Raw genomic sequence first — 25,999 nt, 5'->3', positions numbered from 1 at the left:
AGTATAGGAGCTACTTTGAGTCAATCCTATTTCTGCAAGGCATAGGAGTTTTGACCTGCTCCATATTTGATCTGTACTACTTTGCTCCTCCCTAAAGTAGTCTGGTGGTCCTCTTTTCCTGAGTTTTCACCATACAGATGTTAAACTTAATGAGAACAGCTAGTTCACCTAGCCACCTATTATTTGGAATGTCAAAGCTCAAGAGATCTATCGATCTCAGTCTGTCTAAGAGTAAGACTTATGAATCTGTGCCATTATGTCCAGCTAAAATTTTAGATTTGTAAGAGTTCTGAGAGATCATTTGGCCCAAGTCATGAGGGATACAGTGACTGCAATGAGTTTCCACATATTAAAACACATAACTAGGAAGCCAATTCTCCCAACTCCCTCCTCCATTGCTTTCCACTACAAATCTGCTATTTATAGGATGAAAAAAAGACATAGAAATGGTGGCACAACCTAAGAAGGGTAATATAACTAGCAACTGAATGTTTTCCTTGAATAACACGCACCTTACAATGACAAAAAATGACTACACAGGATAACTTCATAGAATCCAAAAGCACAGCATTAATTTCTTTCTAAAGATTTTTTTTGGAAGTTATTCATCAATAGTCCAGACACAGGCCCTGGAGTCCCCACAGCTTTTTTGAATTCAGGATTTCTATTCAGCAGATGTTGAAATAGCAATTTCTATCAAGCTGGCATCTGTTGAATTGTTATTTTAAAAAAAATTAAATCTTTTGAGGCAGGTAATGAAGAAATGCCTTAATTCTGGATAGCACTTAGCGTTTTTAAAGCTTTTCCATCTACAATGTTATTATACTTTATTCTTATACTTCCAATGTCAGGTATGAAAGGCAGGTATTATTATTCTCATATTACAGATAAGGAAACTGAGGTGCCGCAAAGGTCAAGATTTTATAAAGATTAAATAGTGAACATCTATTTGCTTTGGAGTCAGAGGACCTAGTTTCAAATCCTGCCTTTGACATTTACTACTTGTGTGACCTTTGTTGAATCACTTCATCTCTCTGGGTTTCATTTTTCTAATCTATAATGAAGGCATTAAACTATATTAAAACCTCAGAGCTCCCTTCAGTTCTAGATCCATGATCCCATCATTGTATCATGCACAAATATCTGCGATTACATGAATGACAGAGTTCCTGGTACTGCAACTCTATCCATCATTATAAATCTCAGCGAGTCTTCAGCTTAGGAGATAACAGCTAAGACAGAAGTGACAATTTCTGGGTGACATGAATTTCACAGAAATCCTGAGTTTAACCTGAATCATATTAAGATTAAAAAAAATAGAACAGAGATAATATTAATTTGTAGTTTTCTAAGTCACTGCCAATTCATAGGAATCTGTTTCTATTTGAGTTTAATAATACCATTATTCTCAACTTGGAGGGTCAGAGGTGAAATCTGAATACTGTCTTCATGACTGAGTCAAGCACTCTATCTACATCATGCTGTCCCTTGCCTAGCTTATAGAGACACCCAAACATTTCTACTAAACCTGAATCCAATATGAACTTACTCAAATTTTCAAAGTTGCCTTTGTGCAGTGCAGGGTAGAGGAATGACACTATCTGACCTCAGGAAGCCTCTAATATTTATTTTCTAAAATGACATGTTCTTTGGATTGGATATATAATACTCCTAGTAAATGAGCTTTTCACCTACTAGTGTCAGGATCAGAACAGAGGTCAGTATTACACTAATTATTACAGTAAATAAAAGTCCTGGGATATTAATCTTCATGTTTATTGACCAAAAAAAGTGTTGACCCTGATAAATGATCTCAAATGTCTGTACATACCAATCTTAGCTAGGCCTGTTAACAAAAGGAGCCAGCAGGATGTATTGTCCTGATAATGAAAGTTTTACCTGGTTCTAAATATGGAAATCATGGTTCAAATCATGGAAATTGTAAGAGTAAGCTATCCTACAAAGACTGCTCCCTATGCTAGAGTTCAAAAATCCAATTTATGATGCTACTCTTGGCCCTATTCCAGACATTGTGGGCATGGGCAAAAGCGTATATTTTTGTATTTGCTATTGCTACTGCTACTCCTGATGTTAATATTAATTATTTTTTTAAGAATCAACTATGGGCTAGGAAAAATTGTCATAATATAGCAGATAGAGTAAGCACTGGACTTGGAGTCTGAATGATTTTGGGTTCATACCTTACTTTGGACAATAGCTAGCTGCAGGTGATAAGAATACAAAAATACAATACAAAAAATAAAGACAGCCCCCCCCCCACTCCCAAGGAATTTAACTCTTAATGGGGAATGGCAATACATAAAGGGGAGTTGGAAAGATGATGGGAAAGAAGGTATCCTGGGGTTGAAATGGTGAATTTCAAAGAATGAATGATAACTGGTTTAGGTCCTTCTTCAAAATGGAGATTCAGAAAAAAGCTCTCCAATAGGAGAAGGTGGTTACAGACATAAAGGGGAAGGCAGCTGACACCTGAATAGTGGCAAAGTCTGATATGAGCCCTTCCTTAAAAAGAGAGATTGCATTTGGGAATCAACAGTAAGAGAAGAGAGTCACAATGGTGAGAATAAAGGCAGAAGTTTCAACTGTCAAGTACTCACACTGTCTGTCATATACTAAATACTACATAAATGCCAGTTGACTTATTGATTTTACTGTCATTTTCATCTTTAGATCTTCCAGCACTTGATACAGCACCTTGCATATGTCGATATATCACTATATCACATCTTTCATCATTGTGGGAATTTCATTCCCTGACACAGAATGCAATATATCTAAAATTCAGAGAAGCTAAATTTCTTGTTAATGGTCACATAGCCAGGAAGAGTCTGATGCCAGATTTGAATTCACGAAGATGAGTTTTCCTGATTCCAAGCCTGGCACTCTATCATATATGTATATTGTGTATTTATGTTTGTATAATATGTGTGCCACTGTGTCATTTAGCTGCCCCATGTTCATATATAAGTTGGAACATTTTCATCAATTTTTAGACTTGCCCTTTATGACAAATATTATTTTATTTTTATCTTTGAATTCCTAGCACCTGATATAGATTTGCCAAATATAAATAAATTGATAACTAAGAAAGCAGAGATTGGCAGATAAATCAGCTAATGTTTTTGCTAATTATATATTCACTGCAATACCTATATAAGTAAATGATATTTAGAGTATGATTTTTTAAAATGTAGGAATAGTTTGTAACATTAAAAATCAAACTCTATTATTATCAACTATTATCTGATCTTTGAGCTTCCTTCTAATAATTAGGACAAACTTTGACCTTCTATCATTTTCTATGCTAATAGTTATTTTACCCAAGTCTATATGAAACTTTCTCTTATTCCTCTATTTCCCAGGAACTTTTGGACTTTAAGGGCTTTCAAAGCTTCCCTATGCAGTTTATTCAAAAGAAAGCATCAATTTATTGTCTTAACATTCCTAATTAGCTCTGGAGATTTTCTCTCTGTGAATCTAGTCTTTGTATACAAAGCTGGTTTGTGTTTCCCAGGAGCTCTCTTCACTGCTGCTTCTCCTTCCTTTTCCTTGTCTAAGCCCCTAAACCCCTGTGTGTTTTCTCATTATTTATCAGAAAAGAGAAAACTCATAAGATTGTTTTTGTAACATAAAACTTCCACTATGGTCCTCTTCTAATAAGGGGAGAATTTTCTCAGCAACAAATCCTGTGACACTCAATTCTCTCAGCTCATTTCCTATTTCCAACAAACATTGTTAAGGATCTACTAAGTACACTTTGTTAGATGCTCAGATACAATGATAAAACAAACAAATACAAAAAAATTCCCTTGTTTCAGGACTTTGTATTCTCTTGAGAATACTACATTTAATCAAATTAGCATATAAATGACTATATGAGATAAGAAAGACACAAACAATTAGGAGTATCAGGAAAAGTCTACCATTGGGAGGAAGTATATGAACTAAATCTGGTAGAACTTAGTTCTGAGAGAGACACATAAAGACAGAGTGCAATCCAGGCTTGTACTCTTTTCTTTCTTTGATTCATCCTTTGTGAAGTCACCAAAAGTAATCTTCAAAAACATAAATTTAGCCTTGTTACAACTCTATTGAATAACTAGTGATGTAAAGAGAAAGACTGCAGACCAGATTTGAGCTTCTTGAAAAATAAGAGAGAAGATGCTCATATCCAGTAGAAAACTTCAAACAAGTAAATACAGTAGTACATATGGATAAAGAGAACTTCATAGGAGAAAAATTGAAAAGTGATGGCAATAGAGAGATGGACTGGAAGTAAGAGGGAGAATCTATGAAAGGTGCCCTTGTTTCCCCTCTTGGTTCAAGGTATTTATGAAAAAAGATAAGCAGGATGCTCTCAGAAAAACCTGGGAAAACTTACATGAACTGATAGAAAGTTAAATGAGCAGAACCAGGAAAGTTTGTACATAATAACAGCAAAATAGTATAATGATCAACTGTGAATGATTTAGCTATTCTCAGCAATAAAATGATCAAAAGTTATCCCAAAGAATTAATGATGAAAAATGTTATATATCTCCAGAAAGAGAACTGATAGAGTTTGAATGTAGCTTGAAGCATGCTTTTTTTAAAACTTTATTTTGTTTTTTGTTCTGTATTGTCTTTAGTAGTCATGTCAATATGGCAATATGTTACACAAGACTGCTCATTTGTAGTCTGTATCAAATTGCTTGCCTTCTCTGGGGGCATATAGAATTTGGAACCCAAAATTTTTAAAAATAAATTTTAAAAATTGTTTGGAGAAAAAAGTAAAAAGATAGAAATGATGTCCCAACAATGTGAAGGAAATGCAGAGTAAGGTAGCAACTAACAAGGAGACAAGATTAATGGCGTTAAAATAGAAGAAAATGGCATCAGTGAAAAAATAACATCCTAAATAGTTGATGGCTACATATAAGGGATTAGGAGAGGAAGAGGAGATTTCTCCTTATGTCAGATGTAGATATGTTTGAACTTTAAGGATCTCAGCATTGCAAAAGACAGTAGTTAATTCTTTCCAAGCATCAGAGGAAAAGAGAGATTTCATCAAGAAGGGGGGGGAGGGGGGAACCATTCTCCAATTGATAAATGGTCAAAGGATATGAACAGACAATTCTCAGACGAAGAAATTGAAACTATTTATAGACATATGAAAATATGCTCCAAATCATTATTTTTTTTTTTTTCCCTCTTTTTTTTTTTTTTTTTTTTCTTTTTTTTTTTTTCTTTTTTTTTTTTTTCTTTTTTTATTTAATAATTACATTATATTTACACTCATTTCTGTTCCGATTTTTTTTCCCCTCCCTCCCTCCACCCCCTCCCCTAGATGGCAAGCAGTCCTTTATATGTTGGATATGTTGCAGTATATCCTAGATACAATATATGTTTGCAGAACCGAACAGTTCTCTTGTTGCATAGGGAGAATTGGATTCAGAAGGTATAAATAATCCGGGAAGAGAAACAAAAATGCAGATAGTTCACATTCGTTTCCCAGTGTTCTTTCTTTGGGTGTAGCTGCTTTTGTCCGTCATTTATCAATTGAAACTCAGGTCTCTTTGTCAAAGAAAACCACTTCCATCAAAATATGTCCTCATACAATATTGTTGTCGAAGTGTATAATGATCTCCTGGTTCTACTCATTTCACTTAGCATCAGTTCATGTAGGTCTCTCCAAGCCTCTCTGTATTCATCCTGCTGGTCATTTCTTACAGAACAATAATATTCCATAACATTCATATACCACAATTTACCCAGCCATTCTCCAATTGATGGGCATCCATTCATTTTCCAGTTTCTAGCCACTACAAACAGGGCTGCTACAAACATTTTGGCACATACAGGTCCCTTTCCCTTCTTTAGTATTTCTTTGGGATATAAGCCCAATAGAAACACTGCTGGATCAAAGGATATGCACATTTTGATAATTTTTTGGGCATAATTCCAGATTGCTCTCCAGAATGGTTGGATTCGTTCACAACTCCACCAACAATGCATTAGTGTCCCAGTTTTCCCGCATCCCCTCCAACATTCATCATTATTTTTTCCTGTCATCTTAGCCAATCTGACAGGTGTGTAGTGGTATCTCAGAGTTGTCTTAATTTGCATTTCTCTGATCAATAATGATTTGGAACACTCTTTCATATGAGTGGTAATAGTTTCAATCTCATCCTCTGAAAATTGTCTGTTCATATCCTTTGACCATTTATCAATTGGAGAATAGCTTGATTTCTTATAAATTTGAGTCAGTTCTCTATATATTTTGGAAATGAGGCCTTTATCAGAACCTTTAACTGTGAAAATGTTTTCCCAGTTTGTCGCTTCCCTTCTAATCTTGTTTGCATTAGTTTTATTTGTACAAAGGCTTTTTAATTTGATGTAATCGAAATTTTCTATTCTGTGATCAGTAATGGTCTCTAGTTCATCTTTGGTCACAAATTTCTTTCTCCTCCACAAGTCTGAGAGATAAACTATTCTATGTTCCTCTAATTTATTTATAGTCTCGTTCTTTATGCCTAGGTCATAGACCCATTTTGATCTTATCTTGGTATATGGTGTTAAGTGTGGGTCCATGCCTAATTTCTGCCATACTAATTTCCAATTATCCCAGCAGTTTTTATCAAATAATGAATTCTTTTCCCAGAAGTTAGGGGCTTTGGGTTTGTCAAACACTAGATTGCTATAGTTGACTATTCTGTCTTGTGAGCCTAGCCTTTTCCACTGATCCACTAATCTATTTCTTAGCCAATACCAAATGGTTTTGGTGACTGCTGCTTTATAATATAATTTTAGATCAGGTACAGCTAGGCCACCTTCATTTGATTTTTTTTTTTCATTAATTCCCTTGAGATTCTCGACTTTTTATTGTTCCATATGAATTTTGTTGTTATTTTTTCTAGATCAATAAAATATTTTCTTGGAAGTCTGATTGGTATAGCACTAAATAAATAGATTAGTTTAGGGAGTATTGTCATCTTTATTATGTTCGCTCGGCCGATCCAAGAGCACTTAATATTTTTCCAATTATTTAAGTCTGACTTTATTTGTGTGGAGACTTTTTTATAATTTTGCTCATATAATTCCTGACTTTCCTTTGGTAGATAGATTCCCAAATATTTTATGGTATCAACAGTTATTCTGAATGGAATTTCTCTTTGTATCTCTTGCTGTTGGGTTTTGTTGGTGATGTATAAAAATGCTGAGGATTTATGGGGATTTATTTTGTAGCCAGCTACTTTGCTAAAATTATGAATTATTTCCAATAGCTTTTTGGTAGAATCTCTGGGGTTCTCTAGGTATACCATCATATCATCTGCAAAGAGTGATAGTTTGGTTTCCTCATTGCCTACTCTGATTCCTTTTATATCTTTCTCGACTCTTATTGCCGAGGCTAGTGTTTCTAATACGATATTAAATAATAATGGTGATAGTGGGCAACCTTGCTTCACTCCAGATCTTACTGGGAAAGGTTCCAGTTTTTCCCCATTGCATATGATGCTTACTGATGGTTTTAAATATATGCTCCTGACTATTTTAAGGAAAAGTCCATTTATTCCTATGCTCTCAAGTGTTTTTATTAGGAATGGATGTTGGATTTTATCAAATGCTTTTTCTGCATCTATTGAGATGATCATGTGGTTTTTGTTTGTTTGGTTATTGATATAGTCAATTATGTTAATAGTTTTCCTAATATTGAACCAGCCCTGCATTCCTGGTATAAATCCTACTTGGTCATAGTGTATTATCCTGGTGACAATTTTCTGTAATCTTTTTGCTAATATTTTATTTAAGATTTTAGCATCAATATTCATTAGGGAGATTGGTCTATAATTTTCTTTCTCTGTTTTCAGCCTACCTGGTTTAGGTATCAGTACCATATCTGTGTCATAAAAGGAGTTTGGTAGGACTCCTTCAATCCCTATTTTTTCAAATAGTTTATATAACATTGGAGTTAATTGTTCTTTAAATGTTTGGTAGAATTCACATGTAAATCCATCTGGTCCTGGGGATTTTTTCTTAGGGAGTTGATTGATAGTTTGTTCTATTTCTTTTTCTGAGATGGGACTGTTTAGGATATTTACTTCTTCCTCTGTTAGTTTGGGCAAGCTGTATTTTTGGAGGTATTTTTCTATTTCATTTAAGTTGTCGAATTTATTGGCATAAAGTTGGGCAAAGTAACTCCTAATTATTGCTCTAATTTCCTCTTCGTTAGTGGTGAGTTCTCCCTTTTCATTTTTAAGACTAACAATTTGATTTTCCTCTTTCCTTTTTTTAATCAGATTTACTAAGGGTTTGTCTATTTTGTTGGTTTTTTCATAGAACCAACTCTTAGTTTTATTAATCAATTCAATAGTTTTTTTACTTTCAATTTTATTGATCTCACCTTTTACTTTTAGAATTTCAAGTTTAGTGTTTGACTGGGGTTTTTAATTTGTTCCTTTTCTAGCATTTTTAATTGCAAACCCAATTCATTGACCTTCTCTTTCTCTATTTTATACAAATAGGCCTCTAGAGATATGAAATTTCCCCTTATTACCGCTTTGGCTGCATCCCATACATTTTGGTATGATGTCTCATTATTATCGTTTTCTTGGGTGAAGTTATTAATTATGTCTATGATTTGCTGTTTTACCCAATCATTCTTTAGTATGAGATTATTTAGTTTCCAATTATTTTTTGGTCTACTTCCCCCTGCTTTTTTGTTGAATGTAATTTTCATTGCATCGTGGTCTGAAAAGGATGCATTTACTATTTCTGCCTTACTACATTTGAGTTTGAGGTTTTTATGTCCTAATATATGGTCAATTTTTGTATAGGTTCCATGAACTGCTGAAAAGAAAGTGTATTCCTTTCTGTCTCCATTACATTTTCTCCAGAGATCTATCATATCTAGCTTTTCTAGTATTCTGTTTACCTCTTTGACTTCTTTCTTATTTATTTTCTGGTTTGATTTATCTAATTCTGAGAGTGCAAGGTTAAGATCTCCCACTATTATAGTTTTACTGTCTATTTCTTCTTGCAGCTCTCTTAGTTTCTCTTTTAAGAATTTAGATGCTACCCCACTTGGTGCATATATGTTTAATATAGATAGTGCTTCATTATCCATGCTACCCTTTAGCAAGATATAGTGTCCTTCCTTATCTCTTTTAATTAGGTCAATTTTTGCTTTAGCTTGATCTGAGATCAGGATGGCTACCCCTGCTTTTTTGACTTCACCTGAAGCATAGTAGATTTTGCTCCAACCTTTTACCTTTAACCTGCATGTATCTCCCCGCTTCAGGTGTGTTTCCTGTAAACAACATATTGTAGGATTCTGGCTTTTAATCCATTCTGCTAACCGCTTTCTCTTTATGGGGGAGTTTACCCCGTTCACGTTTATGGTTAGAATGACCAATTCTGTATTACTTGCCATCTTGTTAACCCCGGTTTATACTTTCCTCCCTTCTTTCCCCTTTCCCCCCCTTCCAAGTATTAAGCTTGTGAGCACCCCTTGCTTCTCACAGCCCTCCCTTTTTAGTATCCCTCCCCCCTCCTTAGAGTTCCTCCCCCTATCTTACCCCTTTCCCTCCCAGTTCCCGTATTCCCTTCCCCTTAGCTTATTCCTTCCCTTTCCACTTTTCCCTTCTCACTTTTCAATGAGATGGGAGAAGTTTCACCATAGATTGAATATGTCTTAAGATTTTTCACTTAAAGCCAATTCTGAAGGCAGTAAGATACCCACTATATTCATCCCCCTCCAATCTTTCTCTCAGATATAATAGGTTTCCTATGCCTCTTCATGAGATGTACTACCCCCACTTTACCCTTTTTCTGGTACAATGTCCTTTCCACATCAATTTCTAGAACAAGGTATACATGTATTCTTTATACATCTATATAGTCAAAATATAGTTCCCAAGATTAATCTTTACCTTTTTAGATTTCTCTTGAGTTCTATATTTGTAGATCAAACTTTTTGTTAAGTTCTGGTTTTTTCATCAGAAATAGATGAAATTCGCTTACTTCGTTGAATGTCCATCTTCTTCCCTGGAAAAAGATGCTCATTCTCGCTGGGTAAGTTATTTTTGGTTGCATACCAAGTTCCTTAGCTTTTCGGAATATCATATTCCAGGCCCTTCGATCTTTTAATGTGGATGCTGCCAGATCCTGGGTGATCCTTATTGTGGCTCCTTGATACTTGAATTGGGTTTTTCTAGCCGCTTGCAATATTTTTTCTTTCACCTGAGGGTTCTGGCATTTGGCCACTATATTCCTTGGTGTTTTGATTTTAGGATCCCTTTCAGTGGGTGATCGATGAATCCTTTCAATGTTTATTTTTTCCTCTGTTCCTATGACTTCTGGGCAATTCTCTTTGATAATTTCCTGGAAGACAGTGTCCAGGCTTTTTTTTTCATCATGTTTTTCTGGGAGTCCAATGATTCTCAGATTGTCTCTCCTGGATCTGTTTTCCAGGTCTGTTGTCTTCCCCAGAAGGTATTTCACATTTTTCTCCATTGTTTGATTTTTTTGGATTTGCTTGACTGATTCTTCTTGTCTCCTCGAGTCATTCAATTCCACTTGTTCAATTCTGATTTTCAGTGAAGTATTCTCTTCACTCACTTTTTTAAAATCTTTCTCTAATTGTCCAATTGAGTTCTTTTGTTCTGTGGAATTTTTTTCCATTTCGCCAATTTTGTTTTTTAGAGAGCTGTTTTCTGTTTCCAGTTCACTAATCCTATTTTTCAAGGATTTTACTTCTTTATCCACTCTCTCTTTAACTTTCTCCAGACTCTTTTCCCATTTTTCTTCTAGCTCCCTTGTGAGAGCCTTTTTAATCACTTCTATGAGGTTCATCTGTGCTGAGGAACAGCCGATCTCCTCCTTTGGGGAATCACCTGGGGACTGCCTGTTTTTAGTCTCCTCAGGATTTAGAGTCTGCTCTCTATCTGTATAGAAGCTGTCAAGGGTTAAAGTCCTCTTCAGCTTCTTACTCATTCTGTCTATTAATCAGAGATAAACTACCAAAGAAAAACAGAAAAAAACTGGAGTCTTTCTTTGGGGGAGGGGCTGGGTGTGTTATCGAGCTTCCTCTACAGACTGCAGGTGGCAGCAGTGAGGCACTAGCAGGACTGTGCTGCGCCTGCGCTCTGAGATCCCAGAGCGTGCTGAGTCACTAAGGGGGGGGAAGGGGAGGGCGGCCAGGTCCTGAGAGACTTCAGCTGTTTGCGGTTGTATTCTTCAGCCCCGGTGTTTTTAGCTTTTCTGCTGGGCTGTTGACTTGCTGCCGGAGGAAATTATCCAAACCTGTAGCGAAGCTCTCCCCGCAGAAACGGCTACGATCACTCTCCACCCCCTCTCCAGTCTGCTCCCGTGCTCTCACTGCCGCTGCCCTCAGCCTGTGCCCGATCTAAAACCGCCCCAGCCCTCCAGTAAAGACAGACCTTTCTTGGCGGATCTCAAGGATGGCTTCTCTTGGTAACTATTTGTGGGTTTTTTTCAGTCAAGCATTGATTCAGAGGCTTGTAATGAAGTGGATAGTGAGAGAAAGCGCGGAGCTTATGCAACTGTGAGCCTCCTCTCCGCCATCTTAACCGGAAGTCCCCCAAATCATTATTAATCAGAGAAATGCAAATTAAGACAACTCTGAGATACCACTACACACCTGTCAGATTGGCTAGAATGACAGGGAAAGACAATGCGGAATGTTGAAGGGGATGTGGGAAAACAGGGACACTGATACATTGTTAGTGGAATTGTGAACACATCCAGTCATTCTGGAGAGTAATTTGGAACTATGCTCAGCAATAAAATGATCAAAAGTTATCCCAAAGAATTAATGATGGAAAATGTTATATATCTCCAGAAAGAAAACTGATAGAGTTTGAATGTAGCTCGAAGCATGCTTTTTTTAAAACTTTATTTTGTTTTTTGTTCTGTATTGTCTTTAGTAGTCATGTCAATATGGCAATATGTTACACAAGACTGCTCATTTGTAGTCTGTATCAAATTGCTTGCCTTCTCTGGGGGCATATAGAATTTGGAACCCAAAATTTTTAAAAATAAATTTTAAAAATTGTTTGGAGAAAAAAGTAAAAAGATAGAAATGATGTCCCAACAATGTGAAGGAAATGCAGAGTAAGGTAGCAACTAACAAGGAGACAAGATTAATGGCGTTAAAATAGAAGAAAATGGCATCAGTGAAAAAATAACAACCTAAATAGTTGATGGCTACATATAAGGGATTAGGAGAGGAAGAGGAGATTTCTCCTTATGTCAGATGTGGATATGTTTGAACCTTAAGGATCTCAGCATTGCAAAAGACAGTAGTTAATTCTTTCCAAGCATCAGAGGAAAAGAGAGATTTCATCAAGAACGGGGGGGGGGGGGGGGGAACCATTCTCCAATTGATAAATGGTCAAAGGATATGAACAGACAATTCTCAGACGAAGAAATTGAAACTATTTATAGACATATGAAAATATGCTCCAAATCATTATTAATCAGAGAAATGCAAATTAAGACAACTCTGAGATACCACTACACACCTGTCAGATTGGCTAGAATGACAGGGAAAGACAATGTGGAATGTTGAAGGGGATGTGGGAAAACAGGGACACTGATACATTGTTAGTGGAATCGTGAACACATCCAGTCATTCTGGAGAGCAATTTGGAACTATGCTCAAAAAGTTATCAAACTGTGCATATCCTTTGATCCAGCAGTGTTTCTATTGGGCTTATATCCCAAAGAAATATTAAAGAAGGGAAAGGGACCTGTATGTGGCAAAATGTTTGTGGCAGCCCTGTTTGTAGTGGCTAGAAACTGGAAATTGAATGGATGCCCATCAATTGGAGAATGGCTGGGTAAATTGTGGTATATGAATGTTATGGAACATTATTGTTCTGTGAGAAATGACTAGCAGGATGAATACAGAGAGGCTTGGAGAGACTTACATGAACTGATGCTAAGTGAAATGAGCAGAACCAGGAGATCACTTTACACTTCGACAACCATATTGTATGAGGATGTATTCTGATGGAAGTGGATCTCTTCGATAAAGAGAGCTAATTCAGTTTCAATAGATCAAAGATGGGCAGAAGCAGCTACACCCAAAGAAAGAACACTGGGAAATGAATATAAACTGCTTGCATTTTTGTTTTTCTTCCCAGATTATTTATACCTTCTGAATTCAATTCTCCCTGTGCAACAAGAAAACTGTTCGGTTCTGCACATGTATATTGTATCCAGGATATACTGTAACCTATTCAACATGTAAAGGATTACTTGCCATCGAGGGGAAGGGGTGGAGGGAGGAAGGGGAAAAATCGGAACAGAAGTGAATGCAAGGGATAATGCTGTAAAAAATTACCCTGGCATGAGTTCTATCAATAAAAAGTTATTTAAAAAAAAAAAAAAGAAGGGGGGGGGCTAAGTGGAAACTGTAAATATCTGGTAATGAGTAGTTTAGATATCTGACTGAAATGGATATTTAACAACAGTTACTTAACATGATTTCAAATTCTGAAGGTTAGTATACAGTTAGAAGACCCCTTGAATGTGGAGTCAATTTCAGTGATTGAATCTGGTGTTAAAGACTTTATTCTTAGATGAGATTCTGATAGAAGACTAGTTCTGCTTTCGTGGATAGAGGGGAGGAGGGATGTGTATTTATTTAGTGCCTACTATGTGCCAGGCACTGTGCCAAGTACTTTGTAAATATTACTTCATTTGCTCTTCACAAAAACTCTGAAGGAGAGATGCTGTTATAAATCTCATTCTATAATTGAGAATACCTCACACACATACACATGTTAAGTGATTTGCCCAGGGTCATATAAGCAGTAAGTATATGAGGCCAAATCTGAACTCAGGTCTTCCTGACTCCGGACCCAGGACTCTATTACTGGGCCATTTAGCTCTCCTGAGCAAGATCCATTCCAGTATGATAGCTTTGGATCTGAACTTAGAAGACTTGCATTCAAATCCTACTATGTACTTGAGCTCTCTGGGACTCTATGGAATGAGATTGTTGTACAGACTGACTTTAGAGGGTCTTTCTAACATTGAGATTCTCTGATTCTTATAAAATAGTATAAGAACTTCTGTTCTGAATGTTCATGTTTTCTTATTGACTTAGAATGTTTTTTTTTCTTTGTTATTTTTTTCCATAATGTAGTTTATTATATATGTCCTATTCCATTTATCAGATTGTGTAAGTGCCACAGAGAAAGATGATATGTTTATTTATCTTTGCATATTTCCCAGCACTTAGCTCACAGATCTGCATGTAGACTATCTTTTTTCTTTAATCAATAATGTATTTATGTCAAAGCCATTTGTCCATTTGAAAATGATCTTCTTATATGTTGTGAGATTTTAACCTAAACCTAATATTTGCCAGATCGCATTCTAGTTTTTCCACAAGTTTTTCTTAATAATGAGTTTTCAATGCAGTTTTTGGGTTCTTTGAACTTATAAAACACAATACAAGCATTTTCATTTATTTCTATATGTTATTTAACCAAATTATTCTATGAAGCTACTTCTCTGCTCATTAGCCAACATCATAGAATTTGAACAATTGTGGTTTATGATGATTTAAAATCTAGTACTCTTAAGCTGCCTTCCATTTTTTTCATTATTTCCTTTGAGATGTTTGATTTTTTATTACCCCAGATGAATTTTTTTCTGCCTACAATGTAATCCTTTAGTAATATGATTGGAATGACACTGCAAAAGTAAATTAATTTGGGTAATAGCTCAGGCATCACCAAATACTGTGTTTCTAATCAGGTTTATATTTCTGTCAAGTGTGTTTTGCAATGTTATTTAATTGCTATGTGTCCTTTAATATATTGACTACTAGGGGCAGCTAGGTGGTGCAATGGATAGAGCATCAGCCCTAAAGTCAAGAGGACTGAGTTCAAATCTGATCTCAGATACTTAACACTTCCTAGCTGTGTGACCCTGGACAAGTCACTTAACCCAATTGCCTCAGTAAAACAACAACAAAAAAATGTTGACTACCAAACATTTTATTCACACTGTAATTATTTTTTAATAAACTTGCTCTATATATTCTGGGATTTATGAATAATATACAGAAAAGTTGATTTCGTGGGTTTACTTTATATCCTAGAATTATGTCAGTTCTAAGTCATTTTTCTCTAAGTAATCATCAGATATATCATAAACAGATTTTTTTCCTTTACTTATTCCCTCCATTTCTTTTCTTGAAATACTACTTTATAACTGTAGCAAATCATAGCAGTGATCATGAACAATTTTTTTTTTCCCTTCACCTGTGATCTTTTTGGAAGGCTTTCTATTTTATCTCCATTACTAATATTGTTGGCACTGGCTTGTGGTATTTAGATTGATATGATTTGCCATATTAAAAAATGACCATTTATTCTCCTGGCTTTCATTTTAAAAAATAATGGATATTTGAAAATTCTGATTTAAACTTATAGTTTTGTGACTTTTTAATTAACTTGTTATATCATATTTATGGTTTTCTTAAAATTGAACCAATCTTTCATTCCTCATATAAATCTTATCTGATAATATATAGTTTTTTAATATGTTTGCAAGCTCCTCATTGCTAGTATCTTATTTTAAACTTGGCATCAGTATTTATTAGGAATATTCATCTATGTTTTTTCTTTGTCTAATTAACTATTGGCTAGGGGTATGAAGTCCATATTTATATCAACAAAGAATTTTAATAAAATCCCTTTATTTCCTTTTTGCAAATGGTTTATGCAATATTATAATTAATTTTTCTTTGAAATTTTTATAGAATTTATTTGTAAATCAGAAACACCTGAAAACTCTCTATTACATTAAAATATATTTTTTTTCTCTCTCCATAGGATTATATTCAATTGTTTTCTTTGTTCTCTTTTCAATGCTGGTTTATCTGGAGGTGAGATATCTTACATTGTTTTCTTTTTCTATCTTTTGATTGTTTTCTAGTATTGTTAGCATAACATAGGGTCACTAATTTGTTCCCATTATAATTTTTAGGAAGTTTCCTTTTTGGGTTTTCCATTAATTCTAGAAAATTCTTGATCTATCCTTTATAATCAGTTTTTATACCTATATTAAAATTCTTTATTTACATTATAAGTCTTTAGAGTTTTTAATTCATTTTAAAGTCATTCTTCTAGCAGTCATACATGTATGTATGTTTTTTTGTTATTTTTAACATTCTTTAAAAAATTTGAGTTCAAATTTTCTCCATCACTTCTATACCTCCCTCACTCACTGAGAAATTAAGCAATATGATAGCAATTATATATGTGAATTTATGCAAAACATATTTTCATTTGAGCTAGATCGTATATACACAAAAGCAAGACAAATAAGTTTGTTTGCACTTCAATTCCATCAGTTCCTTTTCTTTCTGGAGTTGGATAGCACTTTTTCATCATTTTTTTTTTCATTTTCTAGTTATATATTTTATAATGGATCATCATTATAATATTGCTGTAACAATGCTTCATTTTGTTTACTTCAGTTGAATTGATTCATAAAGGTCCTCCCATATTTTGCTTTGTTTTTTTCTGAAACCATCCTCTTTGTCATTTCTTATACCACAAAATTGCTCCAAATAATCAAACACCACAACTCATTCAGCCAATTCCCAATTAGAAGCATTCCCGGAAATTCCCATTTTTTTGGTCACCACAAAAAAAAAAAAAAAAAAAAAGCTGCTATAAATATTTTTGGGCCCCTTTTCCTTTTTTTTTTTTGGAGAGAATATAGACTTAGGCATGGTATTACTGGATAATTGGGTATATACAGTTAAATAGTTCTTTTTAACATAGTTCCAAATTGTTATCCAGAATGGTTAGACTAGTTCACAAATCCACCAACAGCTCATTATTGTACCTATTTTTCCTCATCCCCCTCCAGTATTTGTCATGTTTGATAAGTGTGAGGTGGTAGTTCAGAGTTGTTTTAATTTTAATTTCTCTGATCAATAGTGATTTAGAGCATTTTTTTCATATAACTATAGATAGCTTTGATTTCTCCTTCTGAATACAGACTGTTCATATCCTTTTACTATTCATCAATTTGGGCATGACTCTTTTTTGTTTCTTTTTTATAAATTTGATTCAATTTCCTATGTTTGGCAAATGAGGACTTTCTGGGAAACATTCTATAATTTTACATATGTACACACACACACACACACACACACACACACATATATGTAGAATTATAAAAAGTAATCTCTGTATATGTGTTTACACACACATAAAATTTGAAAATAAAACAATTTCCCTAATAATCCTTTTTAATTAACCTGTTTGTATTTTTGTTCTGAGATCATGATTGATATGTCTGCCTTTTTTAGATCAGCTGATACATAATAGATTCTGCTCTATTTTCTTATTTTATTTCTCGATGTATGTATTTCTGTTTAAAGTGTTTCTTATAAACAATATATTGTTTGATTCTAATGTCTCATGCATTCTGCTATTCATTGCCATTATATACGTGAGCTCATCCAATTCACATCTACAGTTTTGATTATTAGATATTTCTTTCCATTCCATTTTCTTCTATTTATCCTTCTCTCTCTCTGGATCTTTTTATCCAGTCTCTCCTGAAAAGTCTGTATTATCACTGACCACTGCTTTCCTCATTCTTCCCTACTTTTTAACTTTGACCATCCTTTCTTTTATCCTTTTTCCATCTAAAGATGGATTTCTATATGCAATTAAATGCATATGTATGTTTGTAAATGTGTGATTGTATGTATATGTGTGAATGTATATGTGTTTGTGGGTGGTGGGTACACACATATATATTCTTCTGTTTTAGACTAATCCCAGCAGTCAGGTTCAAGCATCTCTCTCTTATCCCCACCCCAAGCCCATTGTTTCCTCCACTGAAAAAGTTCCAATAATAAAGATAATACAGATAATAAATAAATAAAGATAAAACAATGTATCATCTTCCCATAGAGGAATGCAAATAGTTTAATTTTAATGTTTATTCTTTTATGCTTCTCTAGAATCTTGTGTTTGAAAGTCAAACTTTCTATTCAGCTCTTGTCTTTTCATACGGAATGCTTGAAAATCCTTAATTTCACTAAGTATTTTTCTTTTAAAAATATTACACTTAGTTTTGCTGGGTGGTTATTTTTGTTTGAAATTCTAGGTCCCTTTCCTTCCAGAATCATATTTCCTTTAACATGGAAGTCACTAAATCTTCTATGATCCTGATTGTGGTTCATTATACTTGAATTTTTTTTCTTTACAACTTCTTGCCATATTTTCTCCTGCATGTGGGAAATCTGGAATTTGCTATAACATTCCTGAGAGTTTTTATATTGTGATCTTTTTCAGGAGGTGAGCAGTGGATGCTTTTAATTTCTATGTTAGTTTCTATATTAAAGGTATGAGGGCTGTTTTCCTTGATAATTGATCGAAATATGATGTTTAGGATTTTTTTTTTATCATGGCTTTTTGTAATGTTTGGGCTAGCTTTTTGGAGGGCCTTGCGACCAGCCTTGGTCTCAGCAGAATAATCACCAGGAGAATAGCCAGGAATAAAGTCCAAAGCCTTTATTGTCTCCTTCAGTCACCCAGTCTGAACAAGTGTGTTCCACAGTCTCTTCCAGCAGTCTGACTGACTGTCCCTGGTTTCTTCCAGCAGTCTGCCAGTCTGCCAGTCTCCCCACTAGTGCAAGGGGCATGAGAGCCACCACGAGGATAGTCAGATAGAATGTCTATCTTCCAGTCCTTGTTGGCCCTTATATACCTTATTGTAATTACATCATTACAGCATACTGATTTTGTGTGAATTTAAGAGGCCCATTACATCACCATGCTAAGTATTAAGTATATATGTGAACTAGAGAATAATCATCTCATCAGTTCCACTGAGTTAACATCTTGTTTCAAGTATACTTCTCCAAAGTTTTGTCCTCTACAGCTTTTAGGCACACTTATCTTTGGTTTGCATTGCCTACCTTGTTTTAACATATCCAACACTTGTCATTACACTAGAAAACTTCTCTTGAATATTGTCTTGCATGGGCATTTCTCCCAAGTACCTACATGTTTTTGACTGTCTCTCCCCATGCTAATTTGCACTGGAAAAAAAATACTGTAGGTTCTCCTTTGATTTCCTGTCCACCGTTTGGTCTTGTCCTCTTCCCTGTTCATTACTAGAACAGGTAGGTAAGAAAGCTGGAATGAATTGCTTTTTTATCATTTTCTCATCTTTTGTATAGAAATGAATTTCTTTTCTTTTAAAAAAATCTTATTTTTACTTCACTTTCATTTCTGAATATATTTCTTCTACTCAGAGAGAAACTCCTTACAACAAAGGATAAAAATAAAGAGGCAAAAAAAAAAAGTTCAAAAACTATCCAAATTTATCGGCCAAGTTTATCAATGCATGCAACATTCTATGCCTTTAATCTCTATTTCTGAAAAGAAAGGATGGAGATATATGTTCTCATTTCTTTTTCAGATCTGAATTTCTTCATTACAATTACTATGCATTCATTTTGTTTAACTTCTCCTCTCCATTATGATCTTGTAGTGATTTCGTATATTAATTCCTATTTCTTCTTATAGCACTTTGCATCGTGTCTTCTCATGCTTCTCTGAGTTATTCTCATTTAAAATTTCTTATAGTTCCATAATATTTTATTGAAATATTTGTCATAATTTGTTTAGTTGTTCATTAATCTATCAAAATCTACCTTATTTCCAAATTTTTGCTGCTATGAAAAGTGCTGCTATCACTATTTAGATGCATATTGAGGCTTCTTTTCTGACTTTTCCTACAATAAAGTTAAAAAATAACCAAAAATATTTCAGCAATTACATTTGCCAGTTCTTTCAGTACTCAAGAATACAGTTCATATAAATCTGGTCATTTGAGCTTATTAAGGACATCCGTTTATTAATTCAATTTGCCTACTTTTTTATGGGTATGATTCTCCCTGTGATTTCATTTTGTTTTTAATTCTCCAATCTAAATATTAATAGCCTTGGCAGAGAAAACAACAAAAATGAGGATTGCAATGTCCTATTTCCATTCTTTCATCTGATATGTCATTCTAGCCTAATCACTTGGGTCATGTACCTTCTCTGATACTTTATCATTTCTCTCTATATTTTTTTTTTATTCTGAATTTAACAAACATCAACTAAAATAGCATTTTCACATGCAAAACAGAATCAAAAATGAAGTTTTTATATGAAAATATGAATCTTTACTAGATACATTTTGTTTTTTGAGTTTATAATAAATTCAACATGTAAATTTCAAAACTGTCCTGGTTATCTTTTTTCTTCTACCTTTCTTCTGTTTTTTTCTTATGCATTTAAAAACATTTCATTGATATTACGTCTCTCTCTCTCTCTCTCTCTCTCTCTCTCTCTCTCTCTCTCTTTATCTCTCTCTCTCTTTCTCTCTCTCTCTCTCTCTCTCTCTCTCTCTCTCTCTTTCTTTCTCTCTTCTCTCCCCTCTCCCCCGCCCAATGTCTTGTTCATTATTCCTTCTCAGTACTCCCTTTTGTAATGACTTTGTCTATCTAAGGAAAGCAAATCCCCATATTGGCTTTTTCCAGATATGTGCCTCTCATTCTATACCTTCAGTCCATCACCTTTCTGGGAAGAAGAGGGTAATAAGATTTGTCACTGTTCCTCTAGCATCATGAATAAGTCAAAATTCTTAAATCTTTCAACTTTATTTTCCCCCCTACAATGCTGTTAATTTATACTTTGTTATCTGGATTCTGTTCAATTTACTCTCTAGCAGTTCAAATAAGTCTCTCCAGGTTTTTCTATTTTATAATTTTTATCACTAAAATGATCATTTAATGGCAAAATATTGCTTTATACATATATACTATAATTTATTCATCTATGTCTAAATTGGTTGTTAATTTTTTTTATTTTCAGTTTTTCACTATAACAACAAAAGTTGCTATTAACATTTTTTAAATAGATGTTCCCTGCCTTTACCATTTACTGTCTATGCAACATTGAAAAAATTGCTTAGGCAGGGTCTCTGGTTCTTAAATAAGACTAGGAAGCTGTATTACATGACCTCTGAAACCCCCTTCAACTCTCATATTCAACTACTGTGATCATTTTACTCTTCCTTTGTGTCTTTGGGGATTTTAAAGGATCTGCACAATTTAGTGACTTGGGTAGCAACTTCTAAATTGTATTTGGGAAGAACTAAATCAATTAATACAGTTCTAGAGTATCTGTGTGTCCGTTTTTCTGCAATCCTAGTAAAAACAATTTTCCATATTTTGGTCATCTTTGTCAATATAATGGGCAAGAGATAAAAACTCAGAGTTGCCTTTATTTAAATTTGTCTTATTATTTTGATTTGGAGATTTTTTTAAAAAGTGATTATTAATAGTTTAGATTTTGCCCTTTGAGTACTACATGCTTGTATTATTTGAACATTAATCTATTTGAAGAATGTCTCAGCTTCAAATCACTAAGTATGAGGTTTTGGCGGCTTTTATGCTCCCTAAACTTCCTATTTTTCTAAGATTCAACCAGTTGTAACTTGTATCTTATATATTTTACACACACACACACACACACACACACACACACATTTCATAGTGTTAGGGAATTGAGATAGAGAATTATCAGACTAGGGAATCACCCTCTACCAAAGCAGAGGGACCTCTCCTCAATTTATTATCTTAGAGAGTTGCCTCCAATTCAGAACTGAGATTTTCTAAAATGAGGAAAACTTGAACTGAGTCTTCCTGGATCTGAAGAAGGTCTCTATACATTATGCAATGACTGTCTATATCTTGGATAGGACACCTTTTTTCTTTTAAAAAAATAATAATAGCTTGTATTTTCAAAATAAATGCAAAGATAGTTTTCAACATTCATCCTTGCAAAACCTTGTGTTCCGAATTTTCTTCTGCCCTTCCCCACCTCCTCCCCTAGACAGCAAGTAATCCAAAATAAGTTAAACATGTGCAGTTTTTCTAAACATATTTCCACCTTTATCATGCTGCAGAAGAAAAACATCAAAAAGGTAAAAAACAAGAAAGAGAAAAACAACAAGCAAACAACAACAAAAAAAGTGAAAATATTATGTTGTGATCCACATTCAGTGCCCACAGTCTTTCAGTCCCTTTTCTAGATGCATATGGCTCTCTCCATCACAATTCTATTGGAACTGACCTGAATCACCTCATTATTGAAAAGAGCCAAGGTGATCATCACATAATCTTGATGTTGCTGTGTACAATATTCTTTTGGTTCTACTCGCTGCACTTAGCATCAGTTCATGTAAGTATGAAACTGTTTTTTGAAGAGAAACTTGAATCTAGACAGTTATGGAATCAACATCATAAATAAGTAGATTGATCTTTGCAAGGAGAAGAGTAATAGTCTGCAAAGGAGAAGATGCTGAATGATGTCAAAGGATTCACAGATGTTCCATAGAAGAGGAAATGCCCTGGATCTCTCTATATCTCTATTTCTCTGCATATGTTTCCCTTCTGTCATTCTTAGAATATTTATTATTCCCCAAATGGAGATCACCACTCTTGAGATAGAGGTATAATCCATCATATTGTAGTCTATATAGACAACCTTTAAGTTAATTTTGAAAACCAAAACACTATAGATTTATCTTCAGACAACAAGCATCTATTGATAATATTGCTGAGGGTTTTGATAGAATGCAAGGGTTAAGTTGTCTAAAAGCCCAATCACAAGGATGGAAAAGACAGCACATTGACATGATCATATGTTTCCTGGACAATTAATACTCTTACATCTTTAACAAAATTTAAAAAAGCAAAAATTTTACTGATAAGAAGTTATAAACCAAAAGTTGATTTTTGTTTGTTTGTTTGTTTGTTTTTCTCTTTTTAAGAAAGAACAAGGTAGCACAGTATACAAAGTGGCAAACCTGGAAGACTTATCTTTGAGTTCAGATCTGGCCTCAGATATTTCCTGAGTATCTGTTCCTGGAAAAGGAACTTAACCTTGTTTGTCTCAGTTTCATCCTCTATAAAAACAAGCTGGAAAACGAAATGAGAAACCCTCTGCTGTACATCTACTAAGTAAACTCCAAATGGGGTCACAAAGATTTGGATGTAACTGTAAATGATGGAACAATAAAAAAGCAAGGTTGACTTAATCTCATATCACAAAATGTTGGTGCTCTGATAATTTTTATACTCCCTGTACTCATATTTATCTGATATCTAATTTCCTTAAGAATCTCTGCTGGAACATGCATGAAGAATGAATTGGGTTTTGTTTTTGCCATTTAGTGGCCCAAAGGTAATATCTCCCAGAAACCTATCATTTCAGAGGGCATTTATTAACAAACACCAATGAATGGATGGAAGAGTTGTCATTAATCTAAGAAAGAGACAACATGACTAATAGTCTTTATTTTCTTAGTATAGCTTGAGGAAAGGTCTTCTGCTAGTTTGATAGGGGTTAGTTGGTGTGGAAGTCTTGAGAGAATTGGTTTATAATCCTTATTTTTCAATAATTGCTTTGCCAGTCTTCAGCAAGGTGTCACCCAATACCATTGCAAGTCTTTTTATGATCTTCAAGAAATAATGTCTCATCTGAGATATTTACTTGAGGATTCATATCATTATTCCACATCCTTAGGATATCCACCTCCTTTCTTTACAAAGTACTTCATATCTGTTCCTTACCTAGAATTGTTAAGTAGTTCTTCCTTTTCTTCTGTGTCAGATTTCTTCAGCTCTTCAAATTCCTGACACTGATTATAAATTTCTTCTACATTTTGGAGTCATTTATTTATCTTGAAATTCTCTTTTTTTTGCAGAATTACTTCATTTATTTGATTACCGGAAAGGAAAAGATTTATTTTTCAAGCACCTTTATTTTTTTCAATTAATAAGAAATATTTCTATCTAACTTACCCCTCCAAACTGAAACACACACACACACACACACACACACACACACACACACACACACCACTCACATATATATAGATACACATAACAGATATTCATCATCAAGCAAAACAAATTCTGCTTCCTAACTCTATCACTTTTTTTTTTTTTTCAGGAGATGGGTAGCATGTTTGTTGCTCTGTATTAACTATTTTTTTCACTGAACATCATGATCCCTGGTTTCTAGGATTTTTTTCTCCTATAAAAAGATGCTATAAATATTTTCATATACATGGGATACATTTCCTCTGTCTTTGATCTCTTTGGAGTGTAGGCCTCAAAATTATATCAACAGAGCAAAGGTTATATTCAATTTAGTGATTTGGGGGGCATAGTTCCATTTTTTTAAGCGATTGAACTCACAGAACATTAATGTCCCTGTCTTTCTACAATCCCTTCAACATTTTCCTTTTCTTTACCATTTTTGACAATTTGATGAGTATGAAATGCACCCTCAGAATTGCATAAGTTACTTTTCCTTCTCTGCTAGAAAAGATAAATAGACCACAAATGATCATAAATCTAAGTTAGATTAGTATATTCCCTCGTCAAAATCTCAATCACAATTCTTCTCCTAAACTTCAAGTCTTTTGCCACACTTGGTGATATCTATTTAGTCCCTAACTATGAGGTTATATATTTGGAGAAGTAATTTCCTTGCTCCCTGAATGAGAAAAGTTCTTCCCTATCTGATCGTCCATGTTATTTTCTATTTCAGACTTTCTCAACACCATCCTGCCCTTCACACACACACACACACACACACACACACACACACACACACATACACACACATTCTCTTAGAAAAATTCAATGCTCCCAATTTCTCTCTATCTTTCTCTATCCTTTTTATTCTCAGTTGGTTGGCCTGAAGCAATAGGACATTCCTCCCTCCTTAAGTTTTTGATTGACTCTGATAAGACTCAGTGCAAGTCAGCACTGTGAATTGGCTACCAAAGAAAAATTAATGGGATTTTAGGTGACATTAATAGAAATATAGTGTCAGAAGTCAGAGAGATAATAGTTTCACTCTAAATCTGTGCTTGTCAGACCCATATCTGTAGTGGTACTTCTGCCACCTCACTTAAAGACACATTTTAAATGTGTTGTAGTACATATAGTGGAGGACGAGTAAGGTAATGAGACTCACAAGAAACATTAAATCACGAATGACATCCTTAAAAACTTATAAAAGTCTCCCACCTGGAAAATTCTAGGACCTGAAAATTTAAAGGTATTTGTCCCAAATATAAAGTTCTCTATCTGTGCTGATATCCCCCAAAAAGAAGTCTGTAAATCAATGGCTGTATATGTCCCATGATCCTTCTTGATATAATTTGAAGGTTCAGATAACAGCCCTATAAACTTGTCCTTGAGATAGAGATAAGCAAATCAGAAACAGGATAAAAAGATATATTCAAAAACAAAAACGAAACCCCTTCTAATTACTTTTTGCTGATATATGCCACAATCTGTGTACAGAATTTGTTTTCTTTCAATGTGTTCACTAGTTTAATTTGTATGTCATGAAGTCTTGGACCATTTGAGAGCAGTTTGGTTACTAGCAATATCTTCCCTCTTTCAGAAATCTGGGGACATAAAACTGTCTTTAAACAAATTTAAATAAAATGTAAATACTATCTAAATTGCAGCCTAAAATATGTGTGTATGTGAGCACACAGCAGCATGCGATTTAAAAAACTTGCTGTGGCTTTGTCTTGTACACAATCCTAGGAACAATTTGGGAGGGACCCGACTAACAGTAAAACAGTAAATGATAAAATGATGTATGTATTTATAGTATTTATATTGTTCACTAGCTTTTTATGTAACTACATCTTGGCTTCAGGGTAGGTTTTTTCCCCCAGGGCATGTTAAGATTTTATCTGTTTACTTTTCTTCATGAACAATGGGTTATTTAATGTCTTTCTTTAAAATTGAATTGGGGTGTGCATTTTAATAACCTTTTCTGTTTGTTTTGTTTGTTTGCTTTCTTTCTGTAATATCTTTCCTACTTTTTGATTTGGGTAAAGG

Source organism: Antechinus flavipes, chromosome 5 (genome assembly GCF_016432865.1).
Source record: "Antechinus flavipes isolate AdamAnt ecotype Samford, QLD, Australia chromosome 5, AdamAnt_v2, whole genome shotgun sequence".
NCBI lineage: Eukaryota > Metazoa > Chordata > Mammalia > Dasyuromorphia > Dasyuridae > Antechinus > Antechinus flavipes.
Note: the sequence above shows the minus strand (reverse complement) of the source record.